Source organism: Somniosus microcephalus, chromosome 16, assembly GCF_052327205.1.
Source record: "Somniosus microcephalus isolate GS21.2 chromosome 16, FLI_Smic_1.0, whole genome shotgun sequence".
NCBI classification, from domain to species: Eukaryota; Metazoa; Chordata; class Chondrichthyes; order Squaliformes; family Somniosidae; genus Somniosus; species Somniosus microcephalus.
Genome location: NC_141002.1, coordinates 17607623 through 17622393, shown reverse-complemented (window position 1 = coordinate 17622393; position 14771 = coordinate 17607623).

Genomic DNA, 14771 nt, shown 5'->3' with positions numbered 1-14771 from the left:
AAAACTAAAAAAAAACACACACACAACCAACTACCTACACTTGTAATCAGGTTATAGTTACAGTAAATGTTACCCCCTGTACCTCAATCTTTAGCAAAGCCTTGGCCTGGTGTGTCTCAGCTGGGTAGAGCAGCGGAGATAAAATCCGACAAGGAGCTTCCCGTAGGCTGATGTATTGGCCTTCCTTGCCTCCCCTTGTTGCAGCAATCTTCATGTTACTATACCTACTTAGGAACATAGGAACAGGAGTAGGCCATTGAGTCCCTTGAGCCAGTTCCACCATTCAATGAGATCATGAGATTGAGGGGAATGTACTAGCATGGATAGAGGATTGGTTAAGGGACAGAAAACAGAGAGTAGGAATAAACGAGTCATTTTCGGGTTGACAGGCTGTAACTGGCAGGGTACCGCAAGGATCAGTGCTTGGGCCTCAGCTATTCCCAATCTACATCAATGATTTGGATGAGGGGACCAAATATAATCTATCCAAGTTTGCTGATGATACAAAGCTGGGTGGGAATGTAAGTTGTGAGGAGGATGCAAGGAGGCTTCAAGGGGATATAGACAGGCTAAGTGAGTGGGCAAGAACATAGCAAATGGAATATAATGTGGAGAAATGTGAAGATATCCACTTTGGTAGGAAAAATAGAAAAGTAGAGTATTTTTTAAATGGTGAGAGATTGGGAAATGTTAGTGTTCAGAGGGACCTGGGTGTCCTTGTACACGAATCATATGCAGGTACAGCAAGCAATTAGGAAAACAAATGGCCTTTATAACAAGAGGATTTGAGTATAAAAGTAAAGATGTCTTACTGCAATTATATGGGGCCCTGTTGAGACCACACCTGGAGTATTGTGTTCAGTTTTAGTCTCCTTACCTAAGGGAGGATATACTTGCCATAGAGGGAGTGCAACGAAGGTTCACCGGGCTGGTTTCTGGGATGGGAGAATTGTCCAATGAGGAGAGATTGAGTAGACTCGGCCTATATTATGTAGAGTTTGGAAGAATGAGGGGTGATCTCATTGAAACATACAAATGTCTTACAGGGCTTGACAGGGTAGATGCAGGGAGGATGTTTCCCCTGGCTGGGGAGTCTAGAACCAGGGTCAGTGTCTCAGAATACGGGGTCGGCCATTTAGGACTGAGATGAGGAGAAATTTCTTCACTCAGAGGGTGATGAATTCTCTACCCCAGAGGGCTGTGGAGGCTCAGTCGTTGAGTATATTCAAGACAGAGATCGATAGATTTTTGGATATTAAGGGAATCAAGGGATATGGGGATAGTTCAGGAAAGTGGAGATGAGGTCAATGATCAACCATGATCTTATTGAATGGCGGAGCAGGCTCGAAGGGCCAAATGGCCTACTCCTGCTCCTATTTCTTATGTTCTTATGACTGATCTGTGACCTTACTCCATAGACTCACCTTTGCCCCGTATTCCTTAATACCCCTGGTTAACAGAAATCTATCAATCTCAGATTTAAAAATTAACAATTGACCTAGCATCAACTGCCATTTGCGGAGTTCCAAACTTCTACCACCCTTTGTCTGTAGAAGTGTTTCCTAACTTCACTCCTGAAAGGCCTGACTCTAAATTTTAGGCTACGTTCCCTATTCCTAGATTCCCCAACCAGCGGAAATAGTTTCTCTCTATCTACCCTATCAGTTCCCCTTAATATCGTGAAAACTTTGATCAAATCACTCTTTACATTTCTTCTAAATTCTAGGGAATACAACCCTACTTTGTGTAATCTCTCCTCGTACTTTAACCCTTGGAGTCCGGGTATCATTCTGGTAAACCTACGCTGCACTCCCTCCAAGGCCAATATATCCTTCCTAAGGTGTGGTGCCCAGAACTGCTCACAGTACTCCAGGTGTGGTCTAACCAGGGTTTTGTTTAGCTGCAGCATAACTTCTGCCCCTTTGTATTCTAGTCCTCTAGATATAAAGGCCAGCATTCCATTCATCTTTTTAATTATTGTTTGTACCTGTTCATGACATTTTAATGATCTGTGTACATGGACCCAAGGGCCTAGAAATTGAGTTGATGCCGCGCCAGGGCTTTAGCGCCGGAAATTTAGCGCCGGCGCTAATTCCCTTGCGCGCGCCAAAAATTCAGTAGCGCCGCGCCCAGATGGCTGCCGGCGCTACTGGCGGGCGTGAGTGCCTCCCAATGGGCGCTGAGTGCCGCATTGCGGCGCTAATCCGGCGCTGCGGCACCCGATGCGGTGCGGCAGGCTGGGGAAGTGCAGGCCTCCTCCTCCCGTTAAGGAGGCGCTGCCTTCACCCGATCGCTGGCCGTTTGATTTTTTCAAAAATGAGCCCGGCACCTCGGACAAGTGCCGGGCTTGCAGGCCAGACGCATCTGTTCCGCGGGGGGGGGTGGATGAGTCCGGGGAGGGAGGTGCGGGAAAGCGGCCGGCCGCCGCGCGACCTTAATGCGCCGGCGCTAACTTGTGTAAGACTCGGTTGCCAGAGTCTTAGTTGCGGCTGCCACGGGCGAGGCGGCCGCAACTGAATTTCGGTGTTCGGGCGCGTTGCCACGGCAACCGGGACGCTGCGCACACCGATGACGTCATCGGTGCCGGCGCAGCGCAACCGGCTAACGCCGATGGCAGCGCCGAAGTGAATTTCAGAAACGGCTATCATTGCGGCGCTAGGCCCTCTAGCGCCGCAAAATGGGCGCTAACCCTACTGAATTTTCAGCCCAAGGTCTCTTCGGACCTCCACTGTTTCTAGCTTTTCATCATTTAGAAAGTACCCTGAACTTCTATTAACTGAGGAAACAATTATGGTGTAAAGATATTTTTAACATGGTGAAAACATATGACTAGATGATTATGATTTGAAATTAAAACTTTGCAATCATTGCACCTAAGTACTCTCACCCCACCTTGCCAGGCTTATACCTTTTGAAGCATTTCCTCCTCTTTTATTCTTCATCGTCTTCAAAGTTTACCTTCATTTATAGAGCCAGAGGGCACCCATGGATAGCAGTTGTGAAATTGGGACCTTTAGCGGCAGCTGCTAAGGTTGGATTTGCTGAAGAAATGGCGGCCGCCTCGCTTCCGCCCACTTCCGGCGCGGAACGTGGCGCCCGCCATTTTGGGCAGGTCTGCAGCACTGCCATTGCCTGCGTTCGCTACCCAGATTTAAATGATGCAGATCGTGACGTCAATTGGCGGGCAACGCCTGTATTGATGCACGATCTGTGATTTTGGACGTCGCCACTCTTGATACCACCTTCTCCAAACCACGCACGGAAGAATGTGCGTGCAGCTGTACTACAGAGACGCTGCCGCGCTTCTTAAAGGGACACACACATCTTACAGGTGAGTTTAGATTTTTGCTTTTAGACTGTTTTATTCACATTTTATTGGAGTAGTGGCTTGGTTCAATACATTTAAAAAGTTGTTAAAGTGTGCAGGGAGTGCTGCTGAATGTTTGCAAGGCTTTGGCTGTTAATGGAAGGCCTCTGGGAACACCACTTATGCCTAGTTTTGGGGGCTCTAGTTGCAGTCCTCTATGGAGATGGAACAGAGGCAGCAAAGGTGACAAGCTGCTCATAGAGGGAGGAGGAAGCGGAAGAGGAGGAAGCAAAAGAGGAGGAAGCAGAAGGAAGGAGGCAACCCAGACAGCCCCTTTCTGACTGGGATATCCGGGATCAAATCATCCGTCTGTGTTGCCAGTGACCCCAACTCCCCTTTCAACATTAGTCCCACACCTTACCTTCCCTCTGTTACTGACCATCACAGTGTCCTCTTGGCCTAATGCTGAAATAAAAGCCACCACAAAGCAAACTTTCCAATCCAACTACTGTATATCCATATATGCATTCAAAATTACATAAAAAAGGTGTCATCAACAGTGTTATCAAGCAGCACTTACTCACCAATAATCTGCTCACTGATGCCCAGTTTGGGTTCCTCCAGCACCACTCGGCTCCCAACCTCATTACAGCCTTGGTCCAAACATGGACAAAGGAGCTGAATTCCAGAGGTGAGGTGAGAGTGACTGCCCCTGACATCAAGGCAGCACTTGACCGAGTGTGGCATCAAGGAGCCCTAGTAAAACTGAAGTCAATGGGAATCAGGGGGAAAACGCTCCACTGGCTGGAGCCATACCTAGCACAAAGGAAGATGGTTGTGGTGGTTGAAGGTCAATCATCACAGCCCCAGGACATCGCTGCAGGAGTTCCTCAGGTCAGTGTCCTAGGCCCAACCATCTTCAGCTGCTTCATCAATGACCTTCCCTCCAACATAAGGTCAGAAATGGGGATGTTTGCTGATGATTGCACAGTGTTCAGCGCCATTCACAACTCCTCAGATAATGAAGCAGTCCATGCCCGCATGCAACAAGACCTGGACGACGTTCAGGCCTGGGCTGATAAGTGGCAGGTAACATTTGTGCCACAGAAGTGCCAGGCAATGACTATCTCCAACAAGCAAGAGTCTAACCACGTCCCCTTGACATTCAACAGCATTACCATCACCGAATCCCCCACCGTCAACATCCTCGGGGTCACCATTGACCAGAAACTTTACTGGATCAGCCACATAAATACGGTGGCAGCAAGAGTAGGTCAAAGGCTAGGTATTCAGCAGCGAGTGTCTCACTTCCTGACTCCCCAAAGCCTTTCCACCATCTACAAGGCACAAGTAAGGAGTGTGATGGAATACTCTCCATTTGCCTGGATGAGTGCAGCTCCAACAACACTCAAGAAGCTCGACACCATCCAGGACAAAGCAGTCCACTTGATTGGCACCCCATCCACCACCTTAAACATTCACTCCCTCCACCACCGGTGTACCGTGGCTACAGTGTGTACCATCTACAAGATGCATTGCAGCAACTCACCAAGGCTTCTTCGGCAGCACCTCCCAAACCCGCGACCTCTTCCGCCTAGAAGGACAAGGGCAGCAGGTGCATGGGAACACCACCACCTCCAAGTTCCCCTCCAAATCACACACCATCCTGACTTAGAAGTATATCGCCGATCCTTCGTCGTCGCTGGGTCAAAATTCTGGAACTCCTTACCTAACAGCACTGTGGGAGTACCTTCACCACACGGACTGCAACGGTTCAAGGAGACAGTAACAGGACATTTGGATAATCATAATTTAATAGGACAAAGTCAGCATGGTTTTATGAAGGGGAAGTCATGTTTGACAAATTTGCTGGAGTTCTTTGAGGAAGTAACATATAGGGTGGATAAAGGGGAACCAGTGGACGTAGTGTATTTAGACTTCCAAAAGGCATTTGACAAGGTGCCACACAAAAGATTATTGCTTAAGATAAAAAATCACGGGATTGGGGGTAATATTCTGGCATGGATAGAGGATTGGCTATCTAACAGAAGGCAGAGAGTTGGGATAAATGGTTCATTCTCAGACTGGCAATCAGTAACCAGTAGTGTTCCACAGGGGTCAGTGCTGGGTCCCCAACTCTTTACAATCTATATTAACGATTTGGAGGAGGGGACCGAGTGTAACACATCAAAGTTTGCAGATGATACTAAGATGGGAGGGAAAGTAGTGAGTGAGGAGGACATAAAAAACCTGCAAGGGGACATAGACAGGCTAAGTAAGTGGGCAGAGATTTGGCAGATGGAATACAATACTGGAAAGTGTGAGGTTATGCACTTTGGCAGGAAAAATCGTAGAGCAAGTTATTATCTTAATGGCAAGAAACTTGAAAGTACTGAAGTACAAAGGGATCTGGGGGTCCTGGTGCACGAAACTCAAAAGGTTAGTATGCAGGTGCAGCAAGTGATTAAGAAGGCCAATGGAATGTTGGCTTTCATTGCTAGGGGGATAGAATATAAAAATAGGGAGGTATTGCTTCAGTTGTACAAGGTATTGGTGAGACCGCACCTGGAATACTGCATACAGTTTTGGTGTCCATACTTAAGAAAGGAGATACTTGCTCTCGAGTCAGTACAAAGAAGGTTCACTCGATTAATCCCGGGGATGAGGGGATGGACATATGAGGAGAGGTTGAGTAGATTGGGACTCTACTCATTGGAGTTCAGAAGAATGAGAGGCGATCTTATTGAAACATATAAGATTATGAAGGGGTTGGATCGGGTGGATGCAGGGAGGATGTTCCAGATGATGGGTGAAACTAGAACTAGGGGGCATAGTCTTAGAATAAGGGGCTGCTCTTTCAAAACTGAGATGAGGAGGAACTACTTCACTCAGAGGGTGGTAGGTCCATGGAATATGCTGCCCCAAAAAGCTGTCGAAGCTACATCATTACATAAATTTAAAACAGAAATAGACAGTTTCCTAGAAGAAAAGGGAATTAAGGGTTACGGGGAGCGGGCAGGAATTTGGACATGAGTCTAGGTTCGGATAGGTCATGGCCCTGTGGGTAGCGGAGCGGGCCCAGGGGCCGTGTAGCCTGATCCTGCTCCTGTTTCGTGTGCCTAATTCTGTTAGATTCAGGAGATAGTCCTGTCATAGTGGATTGGCGATTAGGATCAGATCAGCCATGATCTTATTGAATGGCGGAGCAGGCTCGAGGGGCCAATTGGCCTACTCCTGCTCCTATTTCTTATGTTCTTATGTAAGAAGGTGGCTCACCACCACCTTCTCAAGGGCAGCTAGGGATAGGTAATAAATGCTGGCCTTGCAGGCGACGCCCACATCCCATAAACAAATTTTTTAAAAATCAACTCATCACCCTTGTGCATTCCCTTAGTGGCTGTGTTGCATTTGCCTTTGCGTATCCTGGCTGCAGCATGGCTGGTGGAAGGCTGCTGTCTTTCAGTGGGGGAGACTGCAGATGGCTTTGCGGGATGACCTTGAGGAGCTGGTGGCTGGGAGTGTGAAATCGATTGACGGTGTTTCACTCTCCTCTCCCTCTTCTTGGTCAACCACTGGCTGCGCAGGCTGGATTTCTTTGGTGTCTAAAATGAGGAAGGCTCAAGGGTAAGGTTGTGGTGAGGGGAGGGGAGTAACGCAAGAGGTGCATGCTTACACCATGTGCAGCTTGTAAATCAGAAGAGATTGTGGGATGAGGGGGATTGGGGTGTATCCATAGGACAATTGAGTATAAGATGAGTATAACTGTCCTTGTAAAAGCCCTTAATCAGGCCTCACTTGGAATACTGTGTCCAGTTTTGGTCTCCTCACATGGTGGGTGATATTGAAGCTTTGGAAAGGGTGCAGAGGAGGGCCACTAGACTAATTCCCAGTCTAAAGCATCCTAGTTATCAAGAGAGGCTAAAAGAGTTGGGATTCTACACTTTAGAGAAGCGTAGACTTAGGAATGATCTGATAGAGGTTTACAAGATAATGAAGGGATTAGATTGTGTTCCAGTTGACAGTTTGTTCCAATTAAATAGGTTGGGAGGACCAGGAGCCACAAATGTAAGTTGTGTAAGGCCAGACCTCGATGTCAGGAAGTGGGACTTTTTCCAGAGAATAGTGGACCTCTGGAACAGACTACCACTGATTCGCTGAATTCCTTTATGCGAGAGCTGGACCCGTTTCTGGCTGGGGCGGAGATCACCTCTTATAGAAGATAGGTAATGCAGGGAATTCAGGGCCAGTGTGATCTCCTGGACTAGTTTTGATCATCTAGGTGGGTCGGAGAGAAATTTTTGCCTGGGTTTTTTATCTGTTTTTTTGCCTCTCCCCGGAGATCACATGGTTTTGGGTGGGGTGGAGAGTATATGTTGTGATACACAAGGTATCGCAATTGTGTGGGACAGGCTCGATGGACCAGAGGGTCTTTACCTGTCCATCATTGTTCGTATGCTCGTAAGTGGGATGTGAGGAGGAGGAAAACATATGAGGATACCGGCATCTTGTATTCTTTCAGTGCTGCCGTTGGCCAAGGACTCAGCCATGCCCCTGCCAAGAATGGGCAGCACTGTCTCTTCCAGGGGGGTGAGGTGAAGCTAGGAATGTGAGGTGTGTCTTGTGTTTGGTAGAGATTGTTGGTAGGTAAGTGATGGGGCGGTGTGGGTGGCGGGGGGGAATCGTGCATTGAGCAGTGTGCAAGGTGAGTGGGGCAATTGGTAGGAGATGGCTTTTGAAGATGCATTTACTGACCTTGACCATTCGTCTGAGGTCATGAAACTTCTTTGGGCACTGGAGCCAGGTCCTGGGGGCGACACTGCTGGCAGTGACTGCTGTGGCGATCTGGTCCCACATCCATCTTTCTGGAGGGCCTCCTGGTCCCCTGTGGGTAGTGACCTCTCTTCCAGTGTTGACCCCCTGCACAAAGCTCGAGTGCTGCGTCAGAGACCCTGGGTGCCCTTTCCCTGGCCTGTTGAGCCATTTGTGTTAGTGCTGAAGCACTTTTAGCAGTTTTTATGTGCGGAAGGCAGTTGAGCTTTCAGAGCTGCAGACTGCCTTGAAAAGGAACAGGTTAGCTTTAAGTAAAGCTCGCCTCGCTCCAGCGACGCAAACTTGGGCCCCTTGCTGAGTGCACAGCCTCTCAGCAGCTCGTTAGTTGCTAGGCTGTGCGCTCCTGGCATGTTAATTAGCAGACAGTACCAAAGTGACGTGCTGCCTGCGCTTTCTGAACGGGTGCGGGCATATCTCGCAACGTGGTGCCCGTTTTTTGGCGGTATTGAGTTTCACCCCATAGAGTTTCACACTTGCAATAGACCCAGGCAAGTTTATTTTATAACCTTACAAGTCAAGAAACGTTTTAATACTTTCACTCCAAAATTTGCCTTAATCGGTTGAAGCTTATTGCACTCAAAATCAAACAGGTTTTTCTCAAGATCTTGTGACGTCATTTTGGTCACTAGGAAGGGCAGTTGAGTCTAAGAATCATTTAAGAAACACCGAGATGTTGCAAGGGAGAGATGGTAGTGCCCGTAGTCTGGAAGGATGAGATCAGACAGGAAAAGAGGCCACCTTCATCCAAACTGATCTTGTGATACCGAATAAACATTTCAGAATGAAAGGGAACATTAGAGTAAACTCACCAATCCCACCCTCCCAACGGGGAGTCGCGACTCAGAGGGAGAGAACGCTTCAAATAGAACTTAAAACACTACAGCACAGAGAGTCCAGCCTGCGCTGCCTTCCTGCATAGCTCTCCTCCGAGAGCGTGGGAATGGCAAACTTACCCTACAGCCTTACCAATCTGTTAAAATACAACTTTTGGCAAATGTTATTTTTAAAAATCCAACTGCAGATGCAAGTAACTCATTAACTGCAGAGTTACTAAGTTTGAAAAATGAGCTTCATTGACTTCATTGCAGAAAACTAACTCCTCATCCTCCGGATTTAAATTTTGACAAACATTTATCAAGTTTTATTCTGAATGATGTCAGTAGTACGAATGGGACCCTTTTCCTGACCAAGTATTAGCACTAAGCATTGGTTGAAAAAAGGTATTAAATAGGTCAATGTACAAAGTAAAGCCCTTTCCATAATGCTCCAGCAATGTCCTTTAACCCAAACGGAGATTAAACTCCCCTCCCACTTCACTGGTGTTATGCTCCCAATTCACATAAAATTCAACCCTTTGGGGCTCAGTTCTAAAGCTGATAAATCAGACCCCACTACGACCTAATTACAGGCAGTTGCTGCTGTGTCCTGCATCCACAGGAAGCCCAACTTTGGTTTAATGAACATTCCTTCAATATAAGTCATCCAATTTAAACACATTTGCTGCCATACCCGTACTATCCAGAATATCTGCCAGAATTTTCATGGATAACTCTCTGCCCAAGACATCAAAATCATATAATGTTCCTTTTGTTATTTGTCATTCATCTCACTTTTAGTGAATAAAGCTGCGTAATGGCATTGTGGGTCAAAGGACTTGGCAGGGTGGCTCGGCGAAGTGTAGGAATGCAGTGGTAATAGGGGATTCAATAGTCAGGGGGAGAGGCATCGTTTCTGCAACGTGAGTCCCGCATCGCGTGTCGCCTCCTTGGTGCCAGGGAAAAGGACATCTCTTAGAGGGTGCAGAACATTTTGAGGGTGGAAGGGGAACAGCCAGGAGTCATGGTCCATATAGGAACCAATGACACTGGAAGGCAAAGGGTCAAGCTCCTGCAGTCAGAGTTTCAGGAGCTAGGGAGAAAGTTAAAAAGCAGGACCTCAAAGGTAATAATCTGGATTACTCCCAGTGCCACGCGCTAGTGAGTATAGGAATAGTAGGATAAAACAGGTTAACGTGTGGCTGCAGAAATGGTGCAGGAGGGAGGGCTTCAGATTCCTGGGCATTGGGATCAGTTCTGGGACAGGAGGTACCTGTTCAAAATGGACGGATTGCACCTCAACAGAGCTCAGACCAAAGTCCTCATGAGGAGGTTAATTAGTGCCATGGGGAGGGTTCAAACTAATTTGGCAGGGGGTGGGCACCAGGATGAAACATTTGAGTGGAGGAGCAAAGTGTATAAACTGGGAGAGACAAGTAGCACTAAAGTAAAGAATAGTTCAGAAATAGGAGGAATCAGACAGCGGGCAGTCTAAGATAGGTTTACAGTGCATGTGCATAAATGCACGTAGCGTGGTAAATAAGGTTGGTGAGCTGCAGGCACAAGTTGTCACATGGGAATATGATGTTGTGGCAATAACAGAGACATGGCTCAAAGAAGGGGAAGATTGGGAACTCAGTATTCCTGGCTATAAGGTATTCCGGAAAGATAGGGAAGGAAAAAAGGGGGTGGGATGGGGTGGGGTGGTGGCAGTATTAATCAAATAAACTATTATAGCATTGTAAAGGGATGATATAGCTGAGGGGGTCAAAGACCGAATCTAATTGGTTTGCATTAAGGAACATGAGGAGCTATTATATTACTGGATGTATGCTATCGGCCACCAAATACTGGGAAGGAGATAATGGAGCAAATTACAGAATGTTGCAAGAACTACAGAGTAGTGATAATGGGGGACTTCAATTACTTCAATTACCCTAATATAGACTGGGATAGTAGCAGCGTAAAGGGAAAAGAGGGGAAGGAATTCTTTAAATGTGTACAAGAGAACTTTCTTGATCAGTGTGTTTCCTGCCCAATGAGGAAGGAAGCAGTGCTGGATCTAGTTCTGGGGCATGAAGTGGGGCAGGTGGAGCACGTTTCAGTGGGACAGCATTTGGGGAACAGTGATCATAATATCATCAGGTTTAGAATACTTATGGAAAAGGACAATGAACATTCAAGAGTAAAAATACTTAACTGGAGGAGGGCTAATTTCAGTGAATTGGAATCAAAAATTGGTAGGCAAAACAATGGCAGGCCTTCAAAGAGGAGATAGTTCAGGTAATTAAATAAACCTGGAATAATAAAAAAGCTAGCATCAGTGATGGTGACCATGAAACTACCGGATTGTTATAAAAACCCATCTGGTTCACTAATGTCCTTTAGGGAAGAAAACCTGTCATCCTTACCTAGTCTGGCCTATATGTGACTCCAGACCCACAGCAATGTGATTGACTCTTAATTGACCCCTGAAATGGCCTAGCAAACCATTCAGTTGTATCAGACTGCTATGACAAGCTATAATAAGAATAAAACCGGACGGACCGCCCGGCATCGACCTAGGCATCAGATTCAGACATGCCAACGGCACACCCAGCCCAGTTGACCCTGCAAAGTCCTCCTCACTAACATCTGGGTTTGTCAGAGGCTCATTACTTGGAGTATGTAGTTGGGGGTGGATTAGTTAAGCCCCAACTTGACAAAGTAGAAGCTATTAGGAAATGGCCCAAGCCCGTGATTAAAAAACATGAGTAAGAACTTTTCTGGGCCTCCTCGGATATTATCGACGACTTATCCCAGAATTTGCCACTGGGGTGGCCCCTTTGACAGACCTAATCAAATCTTGGGATCTGAATACGGTCCGATGGAAACAAGGAGCGAAACAGCATCTTGTGTTCAGACCCTGTATTGACCATTGTGTATTTCTCCCGAGAATTCATCCTCCAGATGGATGCGTTGCATGTTGGGCTAGGGGCAGTACTATCCCAGGTTATTGAAGGGGCATGCATTCCATAATGTACCCAAATAGAAAGTTGCTACTTCATGAATGGAACTATGCTGTAGTCGAGAATGAATGTCTAGTGATCAAATGGGCGGTGGAGATACTAAAATACTATTTATTAGGGAGAACAGTCTGGCTGGTTGTGGATCATGCCCCCCCCCCCCCCCGTTAAGTAGTTAATAAGGAAAAGAATGATCAGGTTACACATTGGTTTTTGACCTCCAACCATATGCTTTTACATGAGCATGAAGCCAGGTCAGCACATAGGAATGCAAATGCCCTTTCCCGAATGTCATGCCTTATGACAGAAATCGCTCGAGCCCCTGGCTCTTTGTTGATGGGAGGAACTGTAACTGAGTGAGGGAGGGACAATATGTAAGTCTTTTGAGAGCTGTGTATCCACTAGGCTAAATATAGAAAGTTCAGAGGAGAAGTGAAAAAGAAAATAAGAGGGGCAAAGAGAGGGTATGTGAATAGAATGGCAGCCAACATAAAAGGTAATCCAAAAGTGTTCTATAGGCATATAAATAGTAAAAGGCTAGTGTAATGATATGCAGTAACATGTCATTCTAGAATGGTACACTAGGTGTAGCTGTATGTTTTAGTAGTGGGCTACATCTATATGGGTGGTCCTGTTTAACACAAGGCACTGGTCGAGAGAGTCAACATGGCTACTGTATACAAGTCAACATGGCTGAATAAATGACTAGCACATGCTAGCTGTTCATAATAAAAATGTCTATTTATTTATGAACATAACATGGTACCAAGAGTGGTAATATCTGCTGAATATTGCGAAATGCGACATGGAGAATTTGAAGCCACCGGAGGGTTTGAAATTCACGGGGAATGTCGACTGCAATTGGCGGACTTTCAAACAACAATTCGAACTCTACATTGCCGCCATCGGGTTCGGTACGAAGCCAGACACAAGGAAAATAGCGTTGCTGCTCACGGTTGCAGGCCCACAGGTGATAGAGGTATTTAATATGTTTGTATTTGATCAAGAGGAGGACAGAGAAAAAATGGACGACGTGCTAAAGAAGTTTGATACACATTGTTCTCCCAAAAAGAACAAGACCTATGAGAGGTATGTGTTCCGTTCACAGACACAGCAGCAAAATGAGACTTTTGATAGCTTTGTGACCGATCTGAAACTGAAAGCACAGGCATGTAATTTCTCTGAACTGAAATCATCCATGATTCGTGACCAGATTGTGTTTGGTATTCATGATAAAAAGGTCAGGGAACGCCTGTTGAGAGAAACCGAACTAACATTGGAGGATGCTGTGAAAATATGCCATGCCAGTGAGCTAGCTCAGCAGCATGCAAAGACTTTCAGTGAAATTAATAATGGTGCGACTGTAGTGAGTGACAGTGCAGCTGTCGGTGCTGTGTCCTGCAAGGGGAAGAAACATGGGCAGAACAGGAATGCAAAGCAGTTGAAGGATGGAACTTTCAATTGTAAACGCTGTGGTTACCAGCACCAGTCAAGACAATGCCCAGCGTTTGGGAAAATGTGCACAAAATGTAATGGAAAGAATCACTTTGACAAACAATGCTTTTCAAAAGTAAAAACAAAGAAAGAACATAAAGTTAATGCAGTAAAAGAGGACACTGATTTAAGTGAGACATTTTTTGTAGGAATGGTGTCATGTGACAATATAGAAAAGAATACAGAAAATGTGCAGCCCTCAGGAATGGACAATGCTGAACATAAAGTTAATGCAGTAAAAGAGGACAAATGGATGATGCCACTGCAGGTAAATGGAGCATTAGTTACATTGAAACTAGACACTGGGGCAAAAGCAAACTTAATCAGTATGAGTGACATTAAAAATGTGACAGAAAAGCCCAAAATACAGAAAAGTCAGTACTACTGAAGAACTATAATGGACAGAAAATAAATAGCTTAGCTGTATGCAGGCTTAAAGTGACAGTCAAAGACAAAGTGCATCATCTCATGTTTTCTGTTGTGGCTGAAGGACTTGATTCACTGCTAGGTGACAAAGCTTGTGAGGACTTAGAACTGGTCAAGAGAGTCTACCGTATAAACTGTGCCTTAAGCAGACCAGATGACTCAGTGGATTCTGTAGTGAGTAATTTCCAGGATGTGTTCAAAAGATTTGGAGTTTTACCATTCACTTACAAGATCCAGCTAAAGGAGAATGCTCAGCCAGTGGTACATGCTCCACGGAGAGTTCCAGCACCCCTGCGTGACCGGCTCAAGAAAGAACTGACAGAATGACCACACTAGGAGTCATCAGGAAAGTCAAAGAGCCAACAGACTGGGTTAACTCCATGGTATGTGTAAAGAAAAAGAACAATGATCTAAGAGTATGCATGGATCCAAAGGACTTAAATGCAAACATAAAACGTGAACACTACCAGATTCCCAAGCGAGAAGAAATCACCAGTGAAATGTCAGGTGCCAGATACTTCACAATGCTCGATGCCTCGCAAGGATTTTGGCAACTAAAACTGGATGAAGAGAGCACCAAATACTGTACCTTCAGCATATCATTTGGCAGGTATTGTTTCCTCAGAATGCCTTTCGGGATAATATCTGCATCTGAAATCTTTCATAGAGCAATGGAACACATAATTGAAGGTCTGGAAGGAGTTCGGGTCTATGTTGATGACATCATCATCTGGGGCTCCACACTGAAAGGACACAATGAGAGACTGACTAAAGTGCGACAGAGCATACGCCGGAATGGACTGAAGTTCAACAAAGCCAAGTGTCAGTTTGGCGTCCAGGAAGTCACTTTCCTAGGAGATAATCTATCTAAGGAATAGAGCCAGATATGGAAAA